This window comes from Martes martes (genome assembly GCF_963455335.1).
Source record: "Martes martes genome assembly, chromosome: 10".
Taxonomy (NCBI): Eukaryota; Metazoa; Chordata; class Mammalia; order Carnivora; family Mustelidae; genus Martes; species Martes martes.
The window spans coordinates 20951345-20978848 of NC_137898.1; the positions used below are offsets into that span (position 1 = coordinate 20951345).

The 27504-nt window shown below is 54.0% G+C and overlaps 1 protein-coding gene across 2 annotated transcripts in view; it reads right to left on the bottom strand.

The window, feature by feature from the left end:
* TSPAN18 (tetraspanin 18) overlaps nucleotides 1-14403 on the bottom strand; it is a 174690-nt gene extending 160287 nt beyond the window's left edge. Inside the window, exon 1 of one of the 2 annotated variants that reach the window (XM_080816108.1) lies at nucleotides 14125-14403. The gene's annotated coding sequence lies outside the window, so the exon portion shown is untranslated. The remainder of the gene's footprint in view (nucleotides 1-14124) is intronic. The other variant, XM_080816109.1, reaches the window with a different exon arrangement.
* Nucleotides 14404-27504: the final 13101 nt, after the last annotated feature.

Genomic DNA, 27504 nt, shown 5'->3' on the forward strand with positions numbered 1-27504 from the left:
CCACTAGGCCACAGGGCTCCTTCTTGTTCCTCGCCCTTCCCTCAGGCTACAACTCAAAAAAAAAACGGGGGCTGGGGGGTGGGGGGAGGCTCAAAAATACCAAAAGTTCCTTAACATCCGCAAATCCGCCTTCTGAGGCCATTTTCAGGAACGTGTGTCTGAAACTGCGTCCAGCAGTACTTCCTCCCTCGGGAACTGCTTTGTCTTCACCTCCAGTCTTTCTCTTTTATGGAGCTTTGGGCCTTCAGGGGGCGGGAGGGGGCAGAGGAAGGCCCCCCTGCACCCCCGTCCACCATCCACGTCCACCACCCCAGGCAGGTCTCCAGAAATGGCTGAAGGGCGGGGACGCTTGCCAGCTCCGGCACACACCTCTCTTAGAGGTCTAGTTCACGGCTCCCCAAACTCCTGAGGTCTGGCTGCTGGCGGTGGGCCTGGCCCGGGGCAGCCTCTCCTGCACTCCGCTCAGCACCGTGTGTCCACTCCCTTCCTTCAGCCGCCCACCCGCCTCACCGCTGGGAGCCAGGTTCCATGGAAGGGAAAGGAAGAAACCAGAAAGTGGCAGGGCCAGAATCCACCCAGGAGGGCTGCTGCCCAGGCCCCCAGCTCTGACCACCGCTCCACGTGGCTTTCTTCCCACTACCCACGAAATTGGCTGGGACAGGCCTTGGCCCAATCCTGTTGCTTCTCATCCCAAAGGTATAGTCAGTTGTTCAGCCCTTGGTGAGGCCATAAGGCACAGGTCCTACAGAACGCAAGCAAGCACACACACGTATGCACATGTGTGTTACATGTGCGTGCACGCATATGCACATGCATAAGGGGTCCTGAATTCTCTGGGTCAGGCGAGGGGAGGGGAAGAGCCCTTCTTCTGTTCACAGCTTCCCGCTAACTGACAAGAGGGACAAGAAGACAGACGTAAGCTAAGAAGATGGCCTGCCCCTCCCCACAGGAGGGCCCTAAGAGCAATGTCTTCTAAGGATGGTCCATGGACCAAGGTCTAGGTCAGTGCCTGGGAATTAGGCAGCCTCAGGAGGGTCAGGGCCTTGGAGAGGGCTGGCAGGAAAGGAGGTGAGCCGGCCCCGGGAGAGGCTGTCTCCTCCTCCGCTCTCTGGTGGGGGGGTGACGACACTCGAGTCACCCACACAAGGGGCAGGGGGTCCTCCAGGTGTGACCAAGAGTTAGGAGAAACCGTGTGTCCCCAGAAGGAGGGACAGAGGGGGCCTGAGCCTGGGGAGGAGCTTGGGAGGGCCCAGCCCAGGCCAGAGAAGTCCTCGTGGTGGCTACCGATCGGGGCGTTAAAGACCTAGGCGAGACCGAGTTGCGTAGTCCTGCCTGGGTGGCTGGCTACCCTCAGCCTCCAATCTTCAGGAAAAGTCTAGTGGACACACAAGAAAGGAAAGAAGGAAGGAATGCACACCTACCCCAAGCCCCACTGGGAGCCCTTTCACATTCCACAGACCTTACAGCAACACTCCCCTTGGGATGGGAAGGGCCAGCCTTGTGGGATGTTTCAGACAAAGCCTCCCGTTCCTCGTACCCCCCTCCACCGACTGGGCCATCTCTGGAATTCCATAACCTTATCCTCTTGGGCTTCCCTTCCACAAAATGGGGATTAAAAATCTCCCCCCAAGTGGGATGGGCTGGGCATCGAATGGGATCACATCTATGGGTCTGGTGTGTACCTGGAAAAATTCCACTGTGCTCCCAGAGGGAAAAGGGCAGGGAAGAGGGCCCACGTGGCAGGTCGCCCCACACCCAGCTCCAGATGAGACACTTGAATGGGCCTGTGTCCCGGCCTTTTTTCAGATGAGAACACAAGAGGCTCAGTTAGGTTAAAAAACTTGCCAACCATCATGTAGCTGCTGAGAGTCAGAATTTGAACTCAGCTCTAGGGGACCCAGAAGCCAGAATTCCCACTCACTCACTCACTCACAGACAGCCCCGTTCAAAGGCCACGCGGACGCCACGACTGCCCTTGGAACTCTTCCTTCCGAAAGAGTGGTTAATTTTAATCCCGTACATTTTGACCCAGCAGACGTGCGTGAACTCAGGCACACAGCTTTAAATATGTTATTAGCATTGTTATTGTTTTGCCAAAAATATTCTATCGGCGCTGTCTTTCTCTCTCTGCACACCCATGCACCTCTCAGACAGGTTTGAGCAGAACTTTATGAGCCGTGCGGCTACTTAGAAACAAAAATTGCCCATTATTTAAATTCAATTACATAGCAACCGCTTTTTAAAAAGAATATTTTTATTTGAGCTCATTGTGTAGCCAAGCATCAGACACTTTCTTTCTTCAAACTACTCTGAGAAGGAAAAATTATCAAATGAAAGGAAGGAAATGTTATGCATATCATCTCAGCCACTGAAAATAATGCTGATGGATTTTCCTCTTGGGCTCTTAATTTATTTAAACAACACCCCACTTCCATCAACAACCACGCCTTGGCTTCCTGAGTGCTTTTCTCCAGGGGATTCGAGGCTTTTTGGTCATATTCCCCGCTGGAGACTCAGAGGAGACTGTCGAGTCAGAGGAAGAAGACCCAGAAAAAAGCACCACTCACCCCCCCCCCATCCCCTGTATGTGGATGAGATGTCAGAAGTCCATGGTGGGACAGAGAGCTGGTCTGAGCACAAGTAAGATTAGACCCCAGGCTCTGATTCTGGACTCCCAGTCCAGTGCTCTTGCTGTCTCTTCCGCTGGGGGACAGAGGAGATACTGATGTTTCACCCGCGTGGGGGGTTGGGCTTCAGTCCAACTTTCCTGGTGCCCCCACCCTGCACCCCGCTTCCATGGCAATACCACATTCCAAGGTCTCCTGAGATGCATCAGGCTCCGAACTCCAGCCCCAGTGTCCCCATCTGGTCTCTGGGCCATGAGCGGGGAAGCGCCCTGGGCAGCTCCCACCTGTCACCCCAGCTCCAGCCCCTCTGCTGGGGGACCTCCAGCTCATCCAGCCTCTCCAAGAGCAAGCAAGCAGGCAATGGCTTCAGAGGTCGCTGTTTGCCTTGGCTCCTCAGCCCCTTTGCCCAGCAAGAAGCCGCTGGAAAAGAAAATAAAACAACAACAAAAAGCCCTTTGATCTGCCAAGGATGGCCTCATCCAACCCCTCGGGGAAGGTGGAAATCACCCTATGTCATGACCTGCTGGCCTCCCGCCCACAGGTCCTATCCGCAGGGCCCAGGACTCTCCCACAGACCCCAGCCTGGGCTCCTGGACCCCTTGAGATGAAAGCATCATGGTGACATCTGTGGGGACCAAATGGGGGAGGGACAGGAAGAGGCCAGAGAGGGCCAAGCAACTCTTCGGGAGAGAAGATGGCCATCGACCCAGCTGACCACCACACCACAGGTGGTCCCCACAGAGTGTCCACAGGTGGGGCATCAGGAAGGCGGGGCAAGAGGACTGTCACTGGGAGGGTCCCCGGCTACCCCCAGCAGTGGGCTACCCAGCACATCTCTTACTGACTCTCCTTCCCTCCCTGGCCGCTCACCTCTCCAGAGCCAACTCTATACATAAACAATTTGCAACCAAATTTTTGTTTGGGGTCTGCGTGTAGAGCCACCCAGCTAAGACAAGGCAGAAGGACACACGCTAAGACAGCCAGGGCACAGAGCGGCTGGGAAGGAGCGACCCTGGGGACAGGCCACGGAGGGTGCTGTGTGCGCGCAGGCGCGTGTGCGTGCGCGCACACACACGCACCCATTTACCCTGCAAACAATTCCAGAAAAGCAAGAGGCTAGTGACCTGGTGGTCTCCGGGTGAGGAGCCTAGGTTAGGACTGAGAGTTCATTTCCATGGAATATACCCTTGTTCCAGCTGTTAATCTCTTACTACGTTAACTCTGATGATTCTCCCATCTTTTAACAGTAAAACATGACTATCTTCAAAGAGCTTTTGAGAGCTCCTGGAAAATCAGATCAGTGAACTTTGGAGAGGGAGCAAACCCCGGAATCGGTAATCCCTTCCCTTCCTGAGACCCTCTACCTTCCTTCCCACCCCTTCATGGCCTTGCCTCTCTCTTAGCAGGGAACAGGAGGTCGGGTCCCCACTCCCATATAGGTTTGGTAGCAGCCCTGGAACAAGGGATTAAGGGCTGCAAGGCACAAAGGGCCAAGCGAGAGATCTCTGAGACCCGTGGATCCTGATATCCTCCCTGCTCTGGGTGAGACACAGGCTGGCTCCAGGAGGCGAGATCCCTGATGCCTCCCCAGAGGAGCACAGCCACGAAAAAGACCATCTAATGCTTGACAGTGGGCTGGCGGCTGGGACCACTTGGCTATGCATTTCTACACCTCTGCTCCTGGGCTGTGTGACCTTGGGCTAGTGACCTAACCTCTCTGTGCCCCAGTTTCCTCGGCCATAAAACAGGGGCAATCATAATACTGAATTAGGTGTTATGGGCTAAACTGCATTCCCCCAAAATTCATGTTGAAGCCCTAACCCCCAGTACCCCAGAACGTGATTGTATTTGGAGACAGAGGGTCTTTCAAATGGTAATGAAGGGACCTGTGAGACTAGTGGGGTGGGTCTTAATCCAATTTGACTAGAGCCTTTTCTAGAGGAGATCTGGACACCCAGGAAGCAGCGGGGAGGCCAGGCCACAGAAGAAAGGCCACAGAAGAAAGGCCACGTGAGGACAGAGGAAGGCAGCCCCCGGCGAGCCAAGGAGAGAGACCTCAGAACTAACCAAACTAACTGACACCTTGGTCATGAGCTTCTAGCCTCCCAAACTGAGAAAATAATTTTAACATGAATCAATTGAATTAATCCTCACAACAGCTCAATAAATGAGGTGTTATTTTTAGTCCCATTTTATAGGTGTGAAGATGAGGCCGAGAGGGGCTGAGCCATTTGCCCGAGGCTGTGGCGTTACCAAGGGGCAGAGCTGGGAGTGAAAACCTTGATTCTATTGGATGAGCTCAGACCCGTGAGCACCTGGCACACTCCAAGAGATCAATACCCGTCAACTGTGCTCATTCCCCAAAACAACCCGGGAAAGACCGGCCTGCCAGGGAGAAAATGAAGAGAGGCACCAGCTACCTGGGCCCATGCCCCAGGCCTGGGATGCAGCGTTGAGCAATGGCTGGGGGGTGGGGGGGGAAGGGAATCCCTGCCCTGGGGACCTGCATTAGAGTGAGGGAGGCAGACATTAAAGAATGACAGGGACAAAGTCAACAATGGTGCGATCTGAGCCACCAGGAAGAGAATTTGGCCCACTCAGGAGTCCAGGAAGGCTTTCTGGAGGAAGTGATGCAGGGGCTGAGTTCCAAAGGATGAGGAGGACTCTTGTCGCTAAAGAGGGAGGAAAAGGTATTGAAGGGAGGGGGCAGTGCCATGCGGAGGGGCCGTGCTGCTAGTTGGGGGGATGGAAGGAAGCAAGGTGGCAGGTGGGCTGGAGGAGAGAGGTCGGCTTGGGATGGGAGGGGGCAGGGGCTCTGGGAAAGCCTTTGAACACAATCGAGAATCCACAGAAGGGTCTCAAGCAAGACAGCCAGCGCGATCACATTGCGCGACAGATGTTTTTCCTAACAAAGTGTGGAAGTCGAGCTTCCGTAAATTGAGTTTTATTTTTAAGGCAGGAGGGAGCAATGGGAATCCGAGAGCTAATCCGTCTGGAAATTGAATGGGGGTCCCCCAGCCCAGCTGGCATTTTCAGAGATCCGGGCTGCCTTGAGTGAGGTGCACCTGTTAGGTAAAGATCCTGGAGGAGGAGCACCTGGCCGGCTCAGTCGGTAGAACGTTTGACTCCTGATCTTGGGGTCGGGGTTGTAAGTTCAAGCCCCGTGTTGGAGGAAGAGTTTACTTAAAAAAAAAAATGAAAAAAACTGGTCCAGGGTGGGGGGATGCTGGGGGAGTGTCTCTGCTTGCCATAGGAACACTGGATACTGTAAATGTGGCTCTTCCCACCAGGCCCCCAAATGGCCTGCCTTCTGGGGTGACCACAACCTTCCAGGCTCCCCTTCCCCAGCATCTCCCCATCTCCCCTTCTCCAAGCTTCAACTTGTGCTTGACTCCACGAGCAGGCCTGTGTTGCCCTTGCTCCCAGACATAAGTGCCTTTCCCGACTTTTCCATAGCACCCAAGGATCCCTACTTGTTTGTTCCATGTTATCTGGGTGCCCCACACAGGAGGGGCTTATGGCTAGAGGCCTCAGTGCATAGCAAGAAGGATGTGATCGCGAAGATGCTAGAATGAGGAATTCACCCATTCACTCATTCATTTAGCACCTACATATTAAGCATAGATTCAACCCCAGGTGCCGAGCTACACCCCGTGGGGTCTCCCCACTTTTATTCCATTGATGGAAGCAGACAATAAAATATCTAGAGTAATTCTGGCATTCACTGAATCCTTGAAGTGTCCCACTCAATCCTCAGAGACATATTTGTGCATTTTAATCCTATCTTCGTAAAACTCTGGGAAGTGAAATGGTAGCACAGAAAAGTTCAGTAATTTGTCAAAGGCCAAACAAAGGCCATGGTATGGGACTGAATCAGGATTTGAACCCAGACCCTTATGTTCGTTCAGAAGCTGGACTCCCAACCTTTGATCGCATGTTGCCTCCTCATACCTTCATTTCAACCCTCAACGGCATCAGCTGAACCCCTAAACCCTCTGGGGCTCCCCTGGGGTGGGCTCTGGAGCCCAGAACTGTCTGCTCAGGCCCCCTAGGCCCCCTCCTCAAGCAGAGAGACCCAGACGTTGGCCCTGGGGAGAAAAGCCCAACTTGCAAAAGTCACAGCGACTTCTGGCATGAAACAGAGTCCGGGATAAAGAGTAAAGCAGGGACAATTTGTTTCAATGGGCTATTCTTAACGTAGGAGAATATGGAAAAGACAGACGACTCCAGAAAGCTGGAAGAACATCACTGGCGCCTTCCATTCAGTCATTTCAAATTGTTAGTTCTAGAAAACATGCTACTTGTAACTGGTCACAATTCACATACGTCCCTGCTCCTTTAGTCCAGACGGGACACCCTGTCTGTCCCGACAGCAGCATCTGGCAGGTGCTTAGCTGTGGACCCAGTGTGCTTGAATGCAAACATTTACCTCCTCTCTGCTAGGAGGTGGCTATAAATCCCCTCCTTACTGCTCAAAAAACTGAAATGTACCGAGACCGACTTACTGATCACTTGCCAGTGGTTTAGCTGCAGGAACTTGGGCCAATTCTTTGACTTTTTGGGTGTAAAATGGGGTAATCCTAGTACCCACTTATTATGGGTTGGATGGAGGACCCCCAAAAGATATGTGGAAGTCCTAACCCTCGGGACCTGCGAATGTGTCCCTATTTGGAAATGGGGTCTTTCCAGATGTAATCAATTAGGATGAGGCCCTAAGGCCCTAATCCAGTAGAACTGGTGTCCCCATAGGGAGAGCAAAGACGGACTCAGGGGAAGACAGCGTGGATGACGGGAACAGGCACCGGGTCCTGTCCATTAGCCAAGGGACACCAACTGAGGAGGAACAAAGAGGGACCCTCTTCTAGAGCCCTGCGAATACCTTAACTTGGGGCTTTTAGCCTCCTGAACTGGGAGCAGAGAACTGTCTGTGGCTTCCAGCTCCTACCATGGTCACTTGACACGGCAGCGCTAGGAAACCAGCCACCTCTTAGGGCCCTCGAGCTACTCCAAGGCCCCACTCCACGTGTTTCATGTGGCAGAGGCGGCCATCCAGCCCAGCCAGGAAGGCAGCAAAGTGGGAGGGGGTGGCCAGCAGCACCCCAGGCCCCGCCCCCGCATGGTATTTAGACTCCAAAAGATGGGGCCCACATCCAAAGGCCAGAGCTTCAAGTTCTTCTCCCATTGCCAATGAAAGGCATGTTAGTTCAACAGGAGAGCAGAGGCTGAGACCACGGGCAGTTGGGGCGGGGGGGCGGCCATCACCTCCCACCCGGAAGTTACAGGCCAAGGTTCTGGGCCCGCTTCTGGCCTCTCCTGGGTGCTGATCCTTTACAAGGCATCCCTTCCTTCCTACTCAGGTGGCAGACAAGAGATACACAAACATGTTGATACCAACTACGCACCCGGGCCAGATTAGCCTTATGGCTTCCTGTATACTCCCCATTTTGCAGACAAGAAAACTGAGTCCCAGGAGAATGAACCAGCACCGAGCACTAACGAATGGGTCAGGATCCCAACCTGGGTCTGGCCGTCTTCCTGCCGGCAGAAAATCTGGGCTGGAGGGTCCCTCTTGTTCTCTGCCCAATCCCACAAAGGAGCAAAAGGGCCACAGCCACCGCGGCGGGGCTGCACAGGTGGGACAGGAACCACAGGTAACTCTATAGGTCATGGCGGGGGGTGGGGGGGGTGGGGGGGGTTCAAAGCTTAAGCACTCCAAAGTAACTCCCAAAGCAGTGTGCCCTCGGCTTTGACTATGAATACCTACAACTAGGATTCCCTCCCCTCCCCCACCACCCTTCTCCCTCAGCATCCCGATAGTGCCTGCAGTCTCCCCCCACGCTGTTAGCATATGGGAGGAGCAGCTATCGGAGGTAGGGTTTGGAAGACCCTAGAAGAAGTTCACAGGACAGTAAATTTCATAAGCCAAAGGAGGCCACGGGAGCGTTGGGCTGAATGAAGGTCAAGGCCCAGCTTAGTGTCCTTGCTGTGCTCACTTGCAAGTCCCTTGGCTCCTCTGCGTGCCACCTCCCTCCAGGGTGTTATGGGCACTTTACGATCTCCCCTGTGATCACTTCCCTGTACACAGTCTGAAATCTACAAAGAACAACGCATACCACGGATTCTTAGGGAACAGAAGCATCCATGTTTTACAGGCGGACAATATACTAGGTTTACTCGGGAAGCTCTAAATGCATCATCTCAATTCATTCTTAAAGTACTCTCTTTGAGAAGTGTAACTGGAGAGTTAGTGCTCAGCAAATCTCCACGCACGTCCTGGCATTCCCAGCGTCCCTTGCCGCTGGCTGGGAACCACGTGACGGTTCTGACCCACACACTGGAGCTGGTGTGATGGGGGTCACCTTCTCGCTGAGGCAGCTGGGCGTCCGAGGGCCTCCCCCACCTCTCTCTGCCCTTCAGCAGTAACTTCGGATGCCACATATTCCAGAAGGTGTCGCTACCAAGATAGCGGAGTCACCATCCTCCTGAGTCCCTGAGTAACCGTGTGGAGCAGAGACCCGCCCCAGACAAGCCATGCGAGCAGGAATTATACCCGCAATGCTAAGCCGCTGAGAGCTGGAGTCCTCTGCGGCAGCAGCTGATTTACCTGAACGGTGTTATTGCTATGACTGTTGCTCTGCTGCTTTTCCCAGGTAAGGAAACCAAGGCCAAAAAGCCAGTCAGGGGCAGAAACAGGGCTCAAATTCACAACTGTGACTCCAACACACATCCTCTTCCAGGAACACCCTGTAGTTGCTCAGTAAGGTCACTGACTTCCCAGAGGGCTGAGAAATGGACGCAGGAGAAAAGAGGGAACCACAGAAGGCACTGAGCCCAGAAGCCAAGCAGAAGCAGCGGGGAGGGCCTGATGGGATCTCAAAGCTAGCGTTCCTGGGGCTTTGGGGCTCACAGGAGGTTCTGTCTGCAGCTGTACACGAGGAGGAAATATCACACAGGGGTTTAGAGCCCTGGATGGGCCAACAGATCGGCCTAGGTTCAAATCCTGGTACCACCACTTTCTCACTTTTTTTTTTTTTCCGGAGTCTTACTTTAACATCTGCAAAATGGGGACGAGATCTGAACTAGCCTCGCAGGTGCAGATGGGATGGAGCCTGGTCTAGCTGCTGGCCGATGGTGAGCATGCCCACAACGTGAGCCAACACGAAGATCACCCCCACGATGGCTCCGAGCACCAACCTTACCAGGCAGGGGTGAGGCAAGGGGGCAGCGGGAAGAGGCTGCCCCAGCCCGGGCAGCCCATAAAGCCCAGAACATACTCCTGGTCTAGCCTCTGTGTCTGCAGCAGACCAAGGGGCAGTAGACAAAAGGGGTTAGCAGGCCTGGCCAGACATAATGCAACAGAGCAGAGAAGCCAGATTATTTATTTTAAAGTCGCAAGCATCTTCTAGCAAGACGGCCTTTTATTTGGGTGAATCTGGGAGTTGTTTATCAGCTTAAACTCATTATCTGCACATATGGTCTTCATACTATGGTTCAGGGTGGGAAACAAAGGATGGAAGGGAGAGGATAGGCAAACACTAGCGGAGGAAATATCATCCCTCAAGTGCCAGAAACCGGGATATTTTCAGTGACGTCACACTGGGCTCCCTGCCACGGGGATGGGACTATCAGGAGAATATTCACAAGGTTTTAACTCCAGCGTCCCTCAGTGAGGGAGGAAAACGGGGGAGGGAGCGATTCATTTTATTCACTTGTGTCTTCCATTCTCAAAGCAGACTCTTCCCGGCCCTCACACACGTTCAAACCCAGGCAGCCTAACCACCACCCAACGCTGTCGCTGAAGAAATAGCAAAACAGGCTCAGAGAGGGCCAGTGACTCCCTTGAGGTCACACAGCTCCACCTGCAAGAGAATCAGGGCTCAAACACAAGTCTCTTCTCTCAGAGTTTGGGGACCTTCCCTCAACCAAACCCTGTTGCCTCTTGGTCCAGACGCACATGCGCAGAACCAGTGAACACGCTTCTGCTCATCTCCGAGTTGTTTGATTTATTAATTAAAGCAGCGGTCTTGGGAGAAGACAACGGACAAGGGTTGGACCTTAATTTAAGATAATCAGTGCGGACATGAAAGATCTACTTCGCCAGCTGCAAACACTGGGGCTCATCATCTCACTGTCTCTTTTCAAAAAGAGTTTCCTTACCGGCAGACACACCCATCCCCCAACCCCCCCACCCCCCCCCCCACCCCCGTCCCCGCCGCGGGATCCAAGTGCTGATTCGGGTCCAAAGTGCCAGCCCGCGTAGCAGGAGGAGCCCAAGCTGGCAGCTTTGCTCCATTGCATCAGGTTGCAGAAATATTCGATCGACCGATCATCTGCTCCGGGGGACCAAAGTGCTTGGTTCCAAGGCCCCCTCCCTTTGCCGCGTACCAGCTGAGCACGAACAAATGTTCCTGATTTTTCCAGCCCTCTGGAAAGAGGGGTCCCTCAAAGGGGCGCCCAGCCACCAACACGGGCTCTCCTTAGGGAAAGGGAGTGAGGGCTAGACAAGCATCTAGGGCCTGCAGACAGACTTAGGGTTCCCAGCAGGCACCGGTTGACTTTAACTTCTCAGTCTAAAATGGCAGTCTGATGTTGTGCAGGGCTGGGGCGGGATGGGGCAAGACAGCGGGAGAGGTGCCCTCCGCTGGACTCAAGGCAGAGCAAAAGCTGCTTACTGCCCTAAGAAGTTATACCTTCCTGCCTTTCAGCAGCAAGCCCACCAAGATCTCCCGGGCCAATGTCTTCAGGTTACAGACTGGGGAAGCAGGTTCAAGGCTGAAAGTGACTGGTCCAGAGCCCCCCTGGGATGATCCAGGAAAGGTCCATTTCAAAGCAGCCCCCACCGAGCCCCCCCAAACCTTGCTGTTTCCTCCCCTCCTTGGCCCCTCCCACAAATCCCTGCCATAATTCCTTGCCTCCACACCCCTTTCCCACCCATCTCACCACCCCCCCCCCCCACCCTGTGTTCCAGGCCTCCCTCACTCCACTAAAACCTCATCCAGGAACTCAGTAGCTCTTTCCAAGCTGACGTGGAATTTTTTAAAGAAGGAGGGGCTACTCCCTAGATGACCCAAAGTATCCTAACTCCAATTCCAGACAAACTTCTGCTTCTAGAAAGTGCCCTGGTAGACTGCCATTTCAGCCTCGGGTTGGGGTATAGCTGTCCCAAGGGTCACCGTTGTAATGGATTTGGGGACGGGAAGATAAGGAAACTGAATTTCCAAGACTTGAAATTTTACTGAATCAGAGATCTTGGAGTTTATACCGGGTCCGCACGTGAAAAGCTACCCAAACACAAACACCTGGGAGGTCTCAATTCCCTCTTCTCCTCAGGGCAGGTGGGGTGGGTCATGGGTGGGGCACAGAAAGAAGGAGCTGACGGCCCTCAGGGGCCCGGTGCTCACACTTAGGTCCCAGGGTCCAGGCTGTGCCAGGAGGCTTTCTTCCCCAGAGGAACAAGAACCACGAGAGAAATAAAACACAACCCCAAACTCCTTTTGTTTTCAGGCCCCATGGAATGTCTTGAAGACATACCCAGAGACATCCATTGGGCCTCTCCACCCTTTCCCCTGTCTCCTCCTCGCACCCCTTCTGTTCAAAATAAAAATCATGCTGATCTTTTTGGCACCTCTGCCCTACAGCATTTTGGTAACATCCAGCAAAAACATGCGGTGGGCTCTACGGAAAGCCAGAACCTCAACTAACTCTCTTTCGGGGACCGCCCCCATTTCCATGACCTTTGCAGGGGACTCTGGGGATGCGGGTGGGGGAGGGGCTGTCCAGTGAGCCCACACTGCTGGCCAAGAGACTCAAGAAAACTTCCCACGGCCACTATGAGGCCACCGCCCGTTCTTTGATTGCTCATTTGTTCTCTCTTGGGGTGCAGGGAGGAGGGGGGAATTAAAGAGAGGAGGCAAGAGTCCCTTCCGCGTCCAATGTCGAGCAGGCCCACACAGGACAAAGCTGATACTCTTTAGAGATGCCAATGGCAATCCTGCTTCCCCCAAGGGCTCCGCACAGATACACAGACTCCAAGCACGGGGGTGGGGGGCTGAGGTCAGAAAAAGGGACACATCGCAGGTGTCTTACCAACAGCAGTGAAATGACCGGATGAAAGTGGACTGTAGACCCAGACCCAGGAGCAGAGCGACCCTTGTCGCAGGCTGAGAAATCCCCCACTTCAGCCTGGACCGCTGAAATCTCCCAGGGCGCTTCGTGACCCGGTCCCGTGCCTGCCAGCTTACTTGTGCCCAGAGAGGACAGATCAGAAGCGCCCACAAGCCCGTCATCCAGCCCATCCATCTGGCCACATGCAGGAAACGAAGGTACAACTTTTACAAGAAAGGTGCATTCAGCACTTTGGGCTGTAGACCCCAAAGGAACCTCACCAAATTGATCCTCTCATCCCCTTTCTCTACACCAGTTCGCTGTTAGTGTCAAGTTTCTCTCGTTCTTTTTCTGGGGTGAGTATTTTAATCAACCATACACCTTGCCTGCTCCCCAAGTAAAACCACCCCTGACTACCAAGCTTTCCCACACACCGTGCACCCCAGCTCCACGCTCGGACCTCTCCCGCGCCGTCGCACGGGGGCGACCTGTTCCTCCGCGCGGGCCCCCGCGCCTGTTGGAGGGTCTGTGGTTCTAAGTCCTGGGTTTCCGAGCATTTGTCTCGCAGGAACCAGGACTCGCCTTCCTGTGGGTGAAAGGGCCGGGGAAGGGCTCCCCCTGGCGGGGGCCAGCTCACCTCAATCTAGCGGGGATCCAAAGCTGGCGCGAGCCCACGCGAGCCAAAGCAACCCTCCCAGAGGACTCCTATTATATATACCCGTAAATCCGGACGTGCCGGAGAGGCTCGGACCCCACCGAGCATCCACGGAGTCTCCGCTTCGCTCCCCCAAACCGCGCACACCCCGTACGGGATAAGGGGGACCCGGGAGGAAAGCGTGGCGCCCCTGCCCCTCCCGCCCCGCCGCGGTGCTGGGACCCCAAAGGCGGATCGCCTTCGGTGCCCTGGCTGGGCCCAACAATCCTCCCGGCAGGGATCCTCGATCCTAATCCCTAGTCTCTACCTGACCTCCTACAGAGTGGCGTGGCCCGCACCCCCGCCCTCGGGGCACAGCCCTCGCTGAGCCCCCAACCTTGTTAACCACACCTGCTACCCCCTGCCATCCTCTCGACGCCCCCCAATCACCCACCCAGAGCGCCCAGCGCCGACTGGGACCGCACCTGTCCCGGGGGGGAAGCCTCTAGCCCGCGGATTCGGGGCAGGGATCTGGGGCGGGGATCCGGGCAAGCACATCTCCCCTGCCCCCTCCCCAGGCTAGTTTAAGTAGAACTTGGTTTCTGGGCTTCCCCGGGACCGTTCTGGGATCCCTCCCCCATTCCATCCCCATCCCCGACCGTGCCCAACAGTCGCCGGGGGGAGCGCCCCTGGGGTCTCCAAGTCCCCGGGGGTGCAGCAGCGGGGCGCACGCAGGGCGCGGAGGTGCAGAGCCCCTACCTTCCAGCAGCAGCTGCCGGACCCCGCGCCAACTCCCGCCGACGGCCGCGGGGGAAACTTTCCCCAGGCGGAGAGGCGCGCTCGCAACTTGCTCGGCGCCGGCTGCCTTCCTGGCGGTGGCGGCGGCGGCGGCGTGTCCGGGGACCGGGTGGCGCGAGGCGGCGGCGGCGCTGGCTCGGGGCTCGGGCGGCCTCGCGCGGCTCCGCTGTGGATCGCTCGGCGCTGCGTCCGCCCCGCAGCCTGGAGCCCCCGAGACGCCGGCGGCAGCTGCAGCCGCCCGCCCGCCCGCCCGCCGGCCCCACCTCCCAGCCACCGCTCCGTCCCTCCCTCTCCCCCGCGCTCCCTCCCCTCCCCAAACCTCCTCCCAGCCAGTCTCCAGTCTCCAGTCGCCGCCGCCACCGCTGCCGTGGCGGCCGCCGAGAAGGCACGTTTCCTCCGGCTGGCTGCCCCTCGCCTCCTCCCTGCCTCGGTCTCCGCCTGCGGTTCGGCCTCCGAGCCTTGTTTCGGGGCCCCGGGGCCACCCTCTGCCCTGTTCCAGTCCTTCACCCCCTGCCCGCCTTCCCGCTCTGCCCCGCGACCCTCGCTTCGTCTGAATTCGGGAGATCCGCTGGGGATGTGGGAGAGTGGCGTGCTAGACCCGGAGTATTTATTCCGGGGAAACTTTCACGCTGCGCCCCCCCATAACCGACTGCAGGGTTGGAGGGGATGACCGTCCATCTGGACCTCGCCGCTTCTCCTGGGCTTCCTGCTGCCCCGGGAGTACCTGTTGAAAGCCGGAGGGATTCACCCTACCAAGGGCTGCTTCGGTTGGCTGCGGATAACAGAGGCCGCTGGCTGGGTGCTGAGGGGGCGGGGCTGACCCAAGACCAGATGCAAATGACTTGATTGCAGGAGGCCGGCGCTGTGTCTCCAATCTCAGGACTTATCTTTTCATCTTTGTTCCTCGGCCTCAGTCACACATCCCCTCCCCAGCCCCTGACACATGACTTCACTGAGACACTTAACCTCTGAACCTCCTCCGTGAAGAAGCTCCCTATCCCTCCTGCCTCAGACCAAATGAGCCAGCAGGCAGATGGCAGGGGCAGCCCAAGTGAAAGTGCTTGGCTACCCCCCAGATGAGTGGGGCTCTGGATGCCCACCCCTCTTCCCTGGGGGGCTCTCCTTTGAGTCCCCCCTCTGAAGCTTTCCCGTGGTGGAGTGTCTGATGGCCCTGGACAGTCACACACACAGGAGCTCTGCAGGGTACACCTTGGTCACCTGATTTGCACTAAAGGGTGAGTGACTGATAGGCTTTGACCCTATTCCAGTCTTGGGTATGAGGGTTGGTAATGTCAGGCCCCAGGGGCTGGAAATCTCTGCCTTTCCTTGCCCACATTCCCAGAAAAGGATATACCCCTCTGAGGACCTTGAGGGTATCTCGTCCTTTCAACCGGTTCACCTGGGGTACGTTGAGAAAGGGCTGACAGAGAAGAGAGGTGTGACTGGGGTGAGATAAACCAGGTCTGCCTGAATTTTCAGATGGACCCCAATTGAGCAGCGCTTAACCCCAGGGAAGAAAATCTCTGATAGTGCAATTTCTGTAAAACAGGGACAAGGAAAACCCTAAAGGGATTCAGCCTCCACGTTCACCCCTTCCGCTGCCAAAACAGCATTGGGGGAGGCTGACCCTTTACTCTGAGAAACCCCACAGGCTCTGCGTTTATGGAATGCTGTTGGAAGAGGCTGTCTGTGTGGGCCTCCTTGGACGCGAGGCGCCACATAAATTTAAAGAGGGAAAAGGCTCAGCCCCTAGTGAGGGTACTGGGGCCTGGGAGGTGGAGGCCAGAGACAGCAGGAGCAGTGGATGGAGTTTCGGAGGGTCTGGGGGATTGGCAGAAGCCGGCAGAGGGGAGGGGAGCACTGGCCGGGGGAAAGCAGCACAGGCCAGTTGGACCACTCAGCTGCCCAGCTGGGAGGATAGGTCCAGCTCCAAGTCAGAGTTTCCCAGACCTCAGCCATTCTCCTGCTTCCATCGAGAATCTGTGCACCAGATAAGGCTGTTTGCTTAATAGCTTTCTTTAAATCAACTCTTGTTTTGGTTTGCTTTTTTTTTTTTTTTTTTTTACTTAAAAGTGCTTGTTTTTACAAAGAAATGTTATATCATTCCCATAAATGGAAAACCAGCATCACATTACTATAAATAGAAGGTCCCATAAAAATAAATACAATGAAAATAAAACAGTGTTATTAAATTCTAACAATGTATATTTAACCACAATAAAAAAAAATCTCCAACAAAATAAGGCCGCCCAAGGAAGGTGCTGAGCCCAAGGCCCCACGCTCTTGTAAAGGGAGATTAACAAGGGCTAGAAAGGTGTTAAAGACACCTTAGCAACAAACTGAGACTCCAAGCTGTGATCAAAAGGGTTGAAAGGGAACAGAAAGGGAAGTCCCCACCTCCAGGTCCTCACAGGCCAGCAGGGAGACTGAAGGCCCATGACTGAGCTCCTTAAATCTCCTTGAAGACTTCTGATGCCCCAGGAAATGCAATCTAAGTGCATAGGAAAAAAAGTACTTGCTGGCAGAAGGACCCCAAGAGCATAGTCCTGGATAGGAGGAAGTGATCCTGGTGGCAGAAAGCGGGCCTCCTCCCCCTCACAGGGTGACCCCTGGGATAGTCTTTCCCTTCCCTGGCCTCAGTGTCTCCACCCTACAGCCAGAGGCTTGACACATGGTCTCCGGGATCCCGTTTGCTATTCTTCGAGAAAAGCAAGAAAGGTGCTGGGTCATGGCTTAATCAGGAAATTGAGGAGAGGGGAGGGAAGGGGGAGGCTTGGAAAGGGAGAGAACGTTGAGGGGGGGCAGAGGGTCAGCACTCCTCGGGAGGGAGCGAATGAGGTGTTAGGGCCACTGTTGAGGGACTAGAGTCTAGATCATCCCAAATCCAGAGGTGGCCCAGCCCAGAACGTTCCAGATTCCCCATGTGTCCATCCTGGAAAGAGCCTTGTAGAGAATCCATTGTAATCCAACCACTTCATTTGACAGATGGGGAAACTGAGGAAGCACCACGGACTAGATCTGAGTCATGGTTGGAGAGCTGGGCGTCGAACTGAGGCCCTTTCGACTCCCCCCCCCTACCCTGTGTTTGGGGTACTGGTAGAAATGGTTCTTTTGAAAATATTCACCTCTCCCCCCAGGGGCTCACAGACGTCATTTTTCTCCGACAACTGGGAAAAATCGATGAAATGGCCTGAAAGCCCCAAACTCGCCGGAGTGTGGCCAGTGTTGGGCAGCCTGTGTCACTGGACAGAGGACACTGGAAGTGAGCATCTGCATGCCAGCATCTTGGGGACCCTAATGCAGACCAAATGGCCCCAAACAAGGAGTCCACGGGCCCAGGTTCCAGTCCTGGCCATCTCGACAATTCCCTTCCCGTCCTAGGCTGCCGTGTTCCCATCTGTAAAGTGACACATTTGGGTGCTCTCAGCAGATCTCAAGATGGGCCGACAGTCCTGTCCCCAGGTGCCTAAGAGCTAGGGGACAGAGGGGGAGGCTCCCTTCCAGCTTTCACCCCAAGCCGTTCCCCTTTCATCTTTTTTGTATGACGGTGTCTTCCGTGAGAAAGTTGCTTTCATTTACAAAGAATGTGGAGTCACTAGAAGTCATGACCTCTTCTTGCTGCTAACCTTTATTAATTTAGGACTCATTAGACTGTGAGCTTCTCAAGGACAGGGGCCCTGTCTTTGTTCATGTCTGGGTCTCTAGGACTTTCTACAGTCGGCGCTCAGAGGGACGTTGGAGGCCACTTCCTAACTGTGCCGCCTTGGGCCAGCTGCTTAAACTCTCTGAGCCTCAGCTGAAGCAGCTTTAAATGGGAGTTGGAACCACACCTCCAGGATTGGGTGGCTGAGTTTCTCAGGGGAAGCTCTCAGCCCCGCCCCTGGCACATAATAAGTGCTCAACAAAGAGCAGACTTCAGTGTGAATGGATCAATGGAGGATGCTAGAAGGGCCAGGTCCTTTCCCCAGGAGGCGTCTTGACCTTACAATCTAGCTTTTCCAAGGCAGCCTGCATATTAAATATTTAATCATTGCCTCCCTGTTTTTTTTTTCTGAATTGTTTCTTTTTATGTGTAATTTGCAGTCATTTCCCCCAAAATGACAGTTCATTAAATGTACAACTGAGTGTGACTGAATCTGTTTATCTTTGTGTTGATTTTCATAGAATAAATTTCAAAATCCTAGGAACATCCTTTGGGGATTTGAAGACTATGGTCTGGATCCTCTAGGGCCTCCACCAGCTGTAGGGACTCTCCTGCTTTCCCTCTTGGTATCCCTCCACCCGGCTGCCCACAGTTCATGGCCAGCCTCTCCGAGTGTCCTCAGCCCTGGGGCGAAGGGCTTGCCTGCCAGGGTCCTCCTTCACCTTCAGGAATGCCGCTGACTGGGAGCTAGAAGAGAGGGGGGATGCTCCCCTCTTCCCCCAGGCTCTGTAGGGAAAGAGGTAGATTCATTATTTTAATAAACTGCTAGTAACAATACAATACTAATCACTGCCATCAGGGAGTGCTTTCTAGGGTAGAAGGTCGGGTTGTAAGGACAGATAAACCCAGGTCCAAAGCTTGGTTCCTTTATTTGTCAGCTGTGGGGCTTCGGGCAAGATACTTTGCCTCTCTGTGCTTTAGACTCTTAATCTTTAACATAAGGAGCATGTACCCTGCCAGGCACTGTGATGAGGCCTTTAGAACACAAGCTCAGTTAAGACGTCCAACAACTCCATTAGGTACGGGTAGCTGGGGATCATGTTCTATAAACAGAAATCAGAGTTCACCCAGCAAATGCAGAACCCAAGTTCAAACATTTCTCTTCTCACTTCCGTGAGAGCAGGAGAGAGCAGTGGGCAGGAGGAGGTCAGAAGATTTGGGGCCAGCCTGGCACTGAACTTGCTAGCTGTTGGCGTTGGCCAAGTGGCCTGGTGCTCCTCTGATCCTCCCTCTTCTTCCTCTTCTCAAGGGGGATGCCCGACAGGACAGTTGTAAACATCAAAGGAAAGGACATCTGCAAAGGGACTTTGATAAACAGAAAGCATGTAACAAATGTAACTTCTTTCTCTTTTTTAAATCACCTTTATCATCCCTGTAGAACTGCTGAGATGACAAGTTTGGAACTCAGGGTCCCCCCAGTACATTTCAGTTGTGCAATAAATATTTGTGAAGGTACCATATCTGTGAACTCGCCCCACACCCGGACACCCAAACTGGAGTCAGAAGAAGGGATGTATGTGGTCCCTGTCCTCATTTGGATGGTGGATGGGGAAACAGTCAATACGACCAGCGAACTTTTAAATTTAAGATTCATCTTGGGCAACAGCTCTCCCATTTTGCAGATGAAAACACTGAGGTTAAGCTGGGGATTGGGCTGGGGCCACTTATCCAAGATCTGCCAGCAAGTTGACTTCGGAGTTTAGGTCCTGCTTCCCAAATCAGCTTTCTTCTGACCAAATGTCTTGCCTCATTTTCTGTGCTCCAAGCTTTGGTTCCTCAAGGATACCTTCTCCCCTCGGTGAGATATGAGTGCCTGCATCTCTGCTCCTCAACCCAGAACCTGTTGTGTCACCCCTTCTGCACTCCCATGCCAACAACTCCCCAAGAGGAGGACCGGGAGGGCAAATTACACCAGGAGTTGCCCCAGAAGACCCTAGAGGGGGGTCCATGGCCAAGGCCTCATGTGCCCATGAGCAGTGGACACCTTGTCTAGGTTGCTAAATCCAGCCAGGGAAGTGAAGGTGGGACTAAGTTCCAGCAGTGCTGGAACATCACAGCTCTTGGACTGTGGGTCGGGGGAGCCCTGGGCTGAAATCTCAGCCCGCTGAGACCCCGGACAAGTCACTTCACCTCCCTGAGGCTCAGGTCTGGCCTCTGCAAAATGGAGATAGTATCAGACTCTACGGGAGTGAGAAGGTTGAGTGAGCTAACACATGGAAAGTGCTCGCAGAAGTTACAAGGCAAATCTGGAAGACGGTTGTGTCTATTTGCCTTGCAGACCAAGTGTCATGGACACACAAGGCTTTGAGAGCCTGCAGTGTGCTTTGGGGGAAGCAAAGCTATAAAGGCCACCAGCCAAGAACTTTTCTGAGCTAGTACTAAGTCCCCAGCACTTTGCTCACCACTATACCTATATTAATTCCTCCCAACAATCCAATGAGAAAGCACCCATTATTGTCCCCTTTTACAGAGGGGGAAACTGAGGCTCAGAGAGATTGTTACCTGGTCTCGGTTGCTCAGCGCGTGAGTGCAGGGCTGGAACTTGCACCCAGGCAGTCATATTCCACAGCTCCCGATTCTATATCCTGACTCACACTACTTCATGCCCATTATCCCTCTGTTCATCCAAATAACCCAGAGATTGTTAGTATCATCCCCATTTTACAGATGAGCAAAGAGGAGAAGTGAGGTTCAGAAGGTGGAGTGCACAGTGCAAGGGCAGAGCTAGGAAGGTACCAGATGCACTTCAGTGGCTCTGACTGTTGAGACTGGGTGATGGGTTCCCTCCAGGCAGGAAGGGCTGTCCGTTCTGGAGCTAAGTGACCTCACGGGGAGTCATCTCAGGCCACTGGCATGTGTGCTGGGCATGGCGTCAGGAAGGCCAGTCCCCGTCCTGGTCATTGATTTCGATGGCCATTCTGGGGCACCAGTCAGCAGCAGAGAGCAGAGCTGAAGAAGCTGGCTCCGTGCCCGGCTGGTTCCGGCTATGTCCCGGCTGTGTCCTGGCTTGGTTCGAGGACAGATCTGCGCCTGGCTGCCACAGTGACAGGCTGCTCCCTCGCTGCCTCCAGCCTCCTCTCCCTCCTCCTGACCCCTTTCTTCCCTCCTTGTCCCTCCAATAAGGGTAAAATTGTGTTCCCCCAAAAGATATGGGTGCCCCAACCTCCCCCACCTTTAGACATGGCCTTGCTTGGAGAGAGCATCTCTGTAGATGATGAAGGTAATGCGAGTTCGTTAGGGTGGGCCAAATCCAATATGACTGGTGTCCTCATAAAAAAGAGTAAAAAAGTGGGGCTTGAGGAGACGGATGGGAGGGAAGACAGAGGGAAGACACACAAAGATCGCCTGACAGTGGCCAATGCTGATTGGCTGCGGCTATAAACCAGGGCTCCCGGGCCACCAGCAGAAGCTGGCAAGAGTGTGGGAAGATGCTACCCAGCATCTCCAAGGAAAGTGGTGCTGTTCACACCTTGATGTCAGACTTGCAGCCACCAGAGAGTGAGACAGACGTCCCAAGGAAACGTACAGCCTCCCGCTTCACTCGGTCCTTGCTTCCATGTTCCAAACACACACTTCAACGTGACCAGGCTCAAAACTCAGGATCCTAGGGGCGCCTGGGTGGCTCAGTGGGTTAAAGCCTCTGCCTTCGGCTCAGGTCGTGATCCCAGGGTCCTGGGATCGAGTCCCACATCGGGCTCTCTGCTCAGCAGGGAGCCTGCTTCCCTTCCTCTCTCTCTGCCTGCCTCTCTGACTAATTGTCATCTCTGTCTGTCAAATAAATAAATAAAACCTTAAAAAAAAAAAAAAAAAAAAAAACTCAGGATCCTGCCTATGTCAAGTTCTCCCTGACAGCTGTGCTCTGTGCCTGCTGTCCCCAGAAAGGGTGCACACAAGCCTAGGACTCCAGAGGCTTCTCCTCCTGCTTGGAAACGGGCTCCTCATTTACCTAATATTACAGAACACTTGTTGGGTGGTAGATGTATTTTGAAATGCTTTCCAAATGTTAACTACTGTTCTTATCCCCATTTCACGGAGGGGAACATTGAGGACGGAACGGCTCAGGGCTTGGACACATTCTGCACAGCTAAGTGGCAGAGCTGGGGCTTGAACCTGGGCAATATGGCTCCAGGAACCAAGCTCTTCACCGCTTTCTCTCTTTGCCTCTGACGATCCTGTTTTATCTGCCAGCCACTCTGTTAAATGGGACCATACGCTTGCAGGAGGAAAATCACGCTCTCTTCCCTGCCTGAGGATCTCAGTTCCTGTCGTGGAGCTCCCGGGTCCTTGACCATGGAAGGAACGGTGCTGATTGGCTAGTCCTCTGCTTGAGTGTGTGAGTGCGTGTGCTTATGGGTGAACATGTAAGGAACATGTCAGTGCTGGCATGTGTGTATGTGTGTGTCTATACTTGTGCACGCTTGTGTGTATAGAAGTATAAATGTCATGAAATATGTCTGTGTGTGTGAGAGAGGGAGATACGTCCCTACTTGTGTGTGTATGTGTGTGCGTGTGTGTGCACACGCGCATGAGCACTGGTACACATCCACGCTGCTTAATCACATCTCTTTTTTTTTTCCAGAGCGAGGCTGATTCACTTACTCAAATGAATGTTTGCATCGTGATTGACTCATTTAATGGGAGCAGCTAGTTCATGTGCTGTGTGGGAATTGACCCTCCAGACCCTTTCGCCAAAAGAATACGAACTGTACCTTGTTCTTGAGCTAACACGTGCTGGCCAAGGATCACTTGCTTTTTCCTGCGATGCCTGCTTGCCTCGGGCTACCATTCTGACAAAAACAGGGAGACAAAAACGGGTGTGAGAGTTTGGGAAGGAAGGCAGGGAAGAAGGACCCCCAAAGGAGAGTCTCGCAGTTTATCAAAAGTGATTTTGCCCCAGTGACTGTCTCTGCGGGTGCGGGTGCGGGAGCCCACGGCGGGGACGTGGCAGCCAAGTTCATCTGCTAATTTGCGGTAGACCTGGGGCCAAGGCCCGCTGGTCCAGCTGTCCACATCTCTCCTTCTGGTTTTTCTCCTTCCCAGGTGTCTGCCTTTTCTGCCACTGCCTGCCTGATTCCTTGCTTTTTATTCCAAATATGTAAGCTTCTAATAAACCTAGAGACAGGCTGATGCCTGATTTATCCCCAGTTACAGAGAAGCCAGAGCCAATTACAAGGTGGATAAAAGGCCCCATGTGTGGTTTTTAGAACTGCTTCCCCAGCATAAACAGCTTAACTCCGTAAAGCTCCCCCAGAATGTTTGCTCAGTGGTTCCGTTTTTTAAGAGGCTGACCTTTGCTACAAGACCTTGGGTCCGCTCAGATGATTGCAACACAGCAGGTCACGGGGGCTGGCCACCCACTACACACAAACCAGCCCCTTTGGGACAGCCTTGTCCAGTGTTGAATTCACAGAACCTGACACCAGGGAGGGGTTCGAGAAATACCTAGTGAGTGAAAGCATGAATTAAATAATCAATAAGTATTAGCTTACACAAAACACAATGAGAAGAAATCCTCTGAAGGGAAAAAAGTCAGATCGCCCAGCCTCCCCGGCCGAAAAGAGCTTGTTCTTCTAATCAACTGGGCGGCCACCAAGCAAGCCCTTACCGGAGAGACCGGGCCGCGTTCATGGGCATGACCCCTCCAAGCAGAGGTCCGAGCCAGCCGGTCGCCAGTCGATGGTTCGGAGTTCTGCTAGGTGTGGACAACCATGCTGGGTAAACACTGGGCAGAAGATGCGGAACCCGACAGATGTGGCCCCTGCTTTGATGGAGCTCCCAGATTGCGGGCAAGGCTGTCTACCTTGGGATTTACTGGGCTTGAAGCTGCCCTACGAATGGGGAAGTGGCCCCAGTCCCTTCCTGGCATCCCAGGGCACGGAAGGACTGCTGCTGGCGGCTTATGGGAATAGGGGGTGACTCACCCCCCACTTAAGGGGCCCACAGCGGGGGAGGGGGGAGGCAATAGCGCTTTATTGGAGATAAAAACCTACTGAACAATCCATACTCTTACTTGTTCAAGCCTGGATCCACTGCCCCTAAAATAAAGGAACTAACAAAAACTCAAGGGAACAGTTTAAGCCGAGAGAGAGAGAGAGAGAGAGAGAGAGAGCGAGAGCGAGCGCGCAAGCGAGCAGGAGCGAGCTCCCGGCCCCTGCTGGCAGCGTGGGGGAGGGGGATAGGGGTGGGGATTGGGATGGGGGCTGGGGGCTGGGGCTGGGGGCGGGCTCTGCCCACCCAACATCAGCAGTTCCAGTTCCAGCTTTGCTGGTGACACGCCGGTGGCCTGGACAAGGGCCTGCCCTCTCGGAATGGTCTGGGTTGGCAGAGATGAGCCACGAGTCCCTTCCAGGTCATGCTTTCTGTGGCTCTGATAAATACCTCTCTCTCTCCTCCCTGTCCTCCCTGCCTCTGTGCCTGCTGTCCCTCCACATGGGACGGTGCTCTTGGGGGTTGGGGGGGGCGTCGTACTGTGTCATACTCAGGAGTGTGCCCTCACCCTCCAAAGCGAGTTTCCCAGGGTGCCCCTGGCCACGGGGCACACAGAGGACTGGGCCAAGCCCAGTCCTGGGAGGGAACCCCAGCTTACGCTACTGGGCTCAGAAGTGACAAGGAGAAAATGCCAGTGCTGGTAGTCCAGGGGTTCGGGAGCACATGCGTGAAGGGCTCAGGTAGACCCAGCCTCTCCGCACTTGGCCTTCCCGCAGCTTGCCAGAAAGGATAATCCTGGCTCTTGCTCTCTGTCATCCACAGGGGAGCCCATTTCTACCAGTTGTTTCCCCCCAGAGCACCCCACCCCCACACAGACTCATAAGAACCGGGGTGGACTGTTAATCAAAGATCAGGCCTGCATTTGTCCTTGTTGTTTTCAGAGGAAAAGCTAAAGTTCTGACAATGACTTACCAGGCGCAGCCTCACCTGTCCCCCACGCTTTGCCTTGTATCACCTCCTCCCATCTCCCACCTTGCTTACAGTTCTCCAACCATATCGGCTCTTGGCCATTCCTCCAACATGGGCATGCAGATATTCCTACCCCCAGGGCCTTTGCACTTGCTGTTCCAACACCCTGGAGTCTTACCCCAGATATCGACAAGATTCACACGGTCTCATCTCATTGCTCCCAAGCAGCAAGGATTACCCCGGCCCCATGGTTTAAAATTGCAATCCTAGTACCACGAATCCTGTCCTCATTTTCATCGAACTTCGGATCTTCTAAGATTCTGTACCATGTACTTATTCATAGTGGCGGAAGATAAGTTCGTTTTGGATGGAGGTCCTATGTTGTGCACTGCTGCGTCCCTGTACCTAGAACAAAGCCTAGCACAAAGAAGACACAAAATGGGGATGGAAGCCTTGGACTGGGACTCTCTGAGAGTGGAGGTGGTGTACTCAGCATCTTCGTTTCCATGTGGCAGACTCTGGAGGGAGACAGCAAAGGCAACCAGAGAGGCCAAGAAAGGCTTTTCATGACAAGTGATGTTCACTGAGGTTTTAAAGTATATATAGGAGTTCACCAGCAGACGAAAGGGGGAGGATGTTTCAAGTCAAAGGGAAAAGTGTAAGAAAGAGTGTGAGAACCCTCTGGGAATTGTGAGGGCTTCATATGATGAACTATGGGATGTCCAGGGGAAAGGGGGTAGGAAGCCAAGCCAGAGAACTAGGTAGTCCCCCCTGAGATGCTAAGCTAAAGAATTTTGGCTTTATGAGTTCTGGAGGCTGGGCGCTTAAGTAGGGTAATGAATTCATTCATTCATTCAACAAACAGTTTGAAAATATTTGCTATGGAACAGGCACAGGTCCACATTCTGGAATGTATGAGCTTTAAAGGTCACTCCTAGGAGATGGAGAAAGGGCCTGGCTTAAATCCTGACTCACAGCAGAGGTTCTATGGTCAACTGCTAACGGGATGAATGAATGAGTGAATGAATGAATGAATGAACGAACTTTATTCCTCTACCCAACTCCCTAGGAATGAAACTTTGAAATATTGCATGGAAGCTCTGCATCCTGTTCCTCTAAGCACTCAGTCCTCTGCCCCACCCCTGCAAGGGAGTGACAGAGAGAGACCCATTAAGACCTGGGTGGTCTTCTAGAGGCCATCACCAAGTGCAAATGCCTCTTCCCGCACAACCCCCCACTCCTCCCCACCCTCAGGTTGATCACTGGTACTGGCAGAGGGAGGCAGCCTGGCCCTGGCTTCCTGGTGCCCCTTCTCCCCACCTGGGCCCAAATCCCTGATACAGTAAATCACAAGACAGGAAAGATGGGACAGGTGGGCTTGTCGTTTGTGGGAGGGCTCATTTGTGAGTGGGGCTTGGCAGCAGGTTTTATTTCCTTTAAATCGTCTTCCATCTGCCCTTTTGCTTCAAATTTCCTCGAGTTCCTCTTGTGTTTACAGAGGTCTGTTAGAGCCACCTGGGGACACCGGGAGGCTCCTGAGAGTAAGTTGGTCAGGCAGGCACATGTTTATTGCACACCTACTGTATACAGGGCACCGTGCTAGAAGTCACGCCAGAGGGCAGCCCCGGAGAGCACCAGTGACCACCGACAGTTATCAGAATCTGCTCTCAGCCAGAAGCTCTGCTCCCAGCTGTGTGTTTCAGCTCATTCAAACCACAGACAGCTCTTGTCAACTACTCCTACTGTTAGAGTCCACTTCACAAAAGAGGAAGCCGCAGAGCTGAAGGGAGGCTTAGCTGTCCGAGGGACAGTGCTCTTGACCGTGGCTCTGTGATAGGACAGGAGGCCCGTGCCTGGGGCGGAGGTGGGGGTGGGAGGTGGGGGTGGGTTGTTGGGGGCGGGCAGGACAGGGTATGCATGTGTGCACCTGCTCACAGTACAAGCAGAACCTCTTCAGGGACAATGCGCGTGGGGTTGTTTTATGTCACAAATCCCTTTGAAAGGTGGAGTCTAATTCCTTTCCCTTCAAGTGTGGGCCTGACTTAGTGATGACCCCTCCTTTTTAAGATTTTATTTATTCATCTGACAGAGAGAGAGAGAGACAGAGCACAAGCAGAGGGAGCATCAGGGGGAGAGAAAGAAGCAGGCTCCCTGCTGGGCAGGAAGCCCAAAGTAGGGCTCGATCCCAGGATTCCGGGATCATGACCTGAGCTGAAGGCTGATGCTTAATTGACTGAGCCACCCAGGTGCCCCTAGAGATGCCCTTGAGACAAATAGAATGTGGCAGAAGTGACCACGGGTGACTTCTGAGACTAGATCATGAAAGGCATTTTGGCTTCCACCTTCCTTTCTCTGGCTCTGTCTGTCTCTGTCTGTCTCTCCGTCTCTCTCTTTCATGCCTTGCTCTGGGGAAGCCAGCTGCCACGAGAAGAGGTCCATGTGGTGAGGAGCTGGTCCCCCAGCCAACGACCATGTGAGTCCGCCATCTTGGAAACAGGCCTTCCGGCCCCAGTCCCACCTTCAGTTGCTCGCAGGCCCAGCTGCCATCTTGATACAACTTCACGAGAGGCCCCGCACCAAAGTAACCTGGTCATGTGTCATCAGTTCCTGATCTACAAGACTGTGGGAGAGTTCTTCTCTGCCTTTAACCGTGGAAATGATTTGTTTTGCAGGATCAGAGCATTAATGGGAGGAGGACTGGCCTTGGGAGAGAGTGGAGAGAGTCTCCTGGGATCTTAGGG